Below are 2,522 nucleotides of genomic sequence, written 5' to 3'. Positions count from 1 at the left end.
CCTCTGGATGCTGGACTGTGAGCGGTTTCTACTTTCTTTATAATTTTCTGATTTTTTTCCAAGTTTTCTGCTGTGACCATTAATTTTATTACTTTCATATTATTTTACCTTTTAAAATAAAAGTGAAATGGCTCTTTAACTGATTATAATTACTATTTAATGGAAGTTTCCAAAGTGTTCTGTAATTTCTGAGCTCCCTGGGTAGCCCACATCTTACCTTTAGTTTGATTTTTCTTTTTGCTGAAGAACACCCATGAGTGGTTTATGCAGAGAGGGAGTGTGGGTGGTAAAAAAAAAAAAAAAAATTATTCATTTCTGAATACTTAAGGTGTTTATTTTGCCCTTAGTCTTTAGTGAGCATTTCGCAGAGTACATCGTTTTTGTTGTTTCCTTCAGCATTTTGAAAGATATTGTCCTGCTGTCTTTTGGTGTCTATTGTTGCTGCTGAAAAGATGGAAATGGGTTCAGTGAGCATATTTTTCTCAGGAATCTTTCTCTCTCTCTCCCTCCTTTCATCTCTCCCTGATAACTTTCATGACTTTATCTTTAATATCCTATTGTTTCACTAGGCTGTGTCTAAATGGAGATTTCTCTTCTTTCGTTCTGCTTGGCGCTTAGTATACACTCTCAATCTGAGAATTCATCTCTCTGCCATTCTTAGGCATTTCCTCTTCGGATATTTCCTTGCCATCAGTTCCGAGGTTCTCTTCTTCTAGAAGTTTGAGCACATGTATGTTTGAGTCTTTTAGTTTATTCTCTATGTTTCTTAACTATTTACAAAAATTTTAATTGAAGTAAAATGTAGATAGAGAGAAATGCATAGATGTTATGTATACAATTTGATGAATGTCTGCACCTTTATAACCACAACCTCCATCAGAATTCAGAACATTTCCATCACCAAGAATGTCCCCTTATGCCTCCATCAAGAAATTCCCAGCTTTATTGACAGTCATTCTTACTTTCTCCATCATGTATTAGCTTTCCTGTTCTTGAACTTCTCATAAATGGAATCATGCAGAATACAGTTTTTGTGTGTGGTCCCTTTCACTCAAAATGTTTTTTGAGATTCAATCATGTTGTTTATACTGGTAGCTCATTCTTACTTACTTATTTATTTTAGTCAGAGTAATATTTCATTGTAGAAAAATACCAGAATTTAAAAAATCCGTTTTCCTGCATCATCTAGGGAGGCATGGGGTCAATTCTATTGATTACTTTTCCCCTTGAGTATTAGTCATATAGAATCAGGAAAAAAGCTGTTGAAATCAGCACAGTATTACTTCTGCCTCTTGCTTCCTCAACCTTTATCCCCTTTTAGTACCTAATGTTCTTCTCCTACCCAGCTCTTGAGCGTTTCCACACATCTCCCCTGTCAACTAACTGAGAAGAAATATGATTGATTATATTATTCACTGACGTGAATCACTGGGGAATGTGGTAGACAGAGTAATGTGTGTGTGCCACGTCGCTTTAGTCGGGTCCAACCCTTTGTGACCCCATGGACTGTAGCCCACCAGGCCCCTCTGTCCATGGGATTCTCCAGGCAAGAATACTGGAGTGGGTTGCTATGCCTTCCTCCAGGGGATCTTCCCAATCCAGGGATCGTACCTGCATCTCTACATCTCCTGCACAGGCAAGTGGATTCTTTACCACTAGCAGCACCTGGGAAGCCCAGACAGAATCATGCCTTCCCTTCAATGTCCATACCCTCATTTTCAGAACCTGGGAATCTATTACCTTACGTGGCAGAAATAACTTTGCAGATAGAATTCACTCAAGGATTATGACTTGGGAAGCTTCTCCTGGATTATGGGGTGGGACTCACAAGGATCCTCAGGAGAGGGAAGTTAGATGGTCAGAAGCAGAGAAAGAGAGGTGACAGAGGACGGGGGGGTCAGGAAAGGCCATGTGATGATGAAAGCTGTGAGACAGAGACAGAAAGAAGCAGAGACAGAGTGGAAGATGCTACGCTGCAGCTTTCAAAATGGTTGAAGTCGGCTGGGACTTAAGGCAGGCAACTTCTAAGAAGTGGGAAAAAGTAAGGAATGACTCCTTTCCTGGACCCCCAAAAAGCAGGCAGCCCTGCCGACCCACGTTAGACTTCTGACCTCTAGAACTGCGAGAAGAAGTTTGTGTGGTTTTAAGCCGTAAGTTTTCGGTCGTTTGTTACAGCAGCAGGACGAAAACAGTTTGACCTCCCTGGAAATGCTTGAAATCTAAAATAGACCCAAAGGAGAAGCGTGACTTCACACAAATGAATGAGTCTCTGATGGCGGGTTTCAGCCACACATGTGGCCATGTGTCTCTCGTACAAAGCTTGCTTCTGGGATGTTCTTCACGCCTACACCTCCTTGGTCGGCGCCTTAGCTCTGGATATGGCTTTACTTCTCTATGAAAGCTCCTTCCTGAATGCTGTTGAGCCGGAAGGGTCCTTGCACTGGGGCGGGTTTTGCTTTATCACATCCAGACAGAGTGAAGGGACGGGGCTGTGGAACTCAGGGGGTCTCAGCCTGGAGGCT

The sequence above is a fragment of the Cervus elaphus genome, chromosome 27 (assembly GCF_910594005.1).
Source record: "Cervus elaphus chromosome 27, mCerEla1.1, whole genome shotgun sequence".
NCBI classification, from domain to species: domain Eukaryota; kingdom Metazoa; phylum Chordata; class Mammalia; order Artiodactyla; family Cervidae; genus Cervus; species Cervus elaphus.
This window is presented reverse-complemented; position numbering follows the sequence as displayed.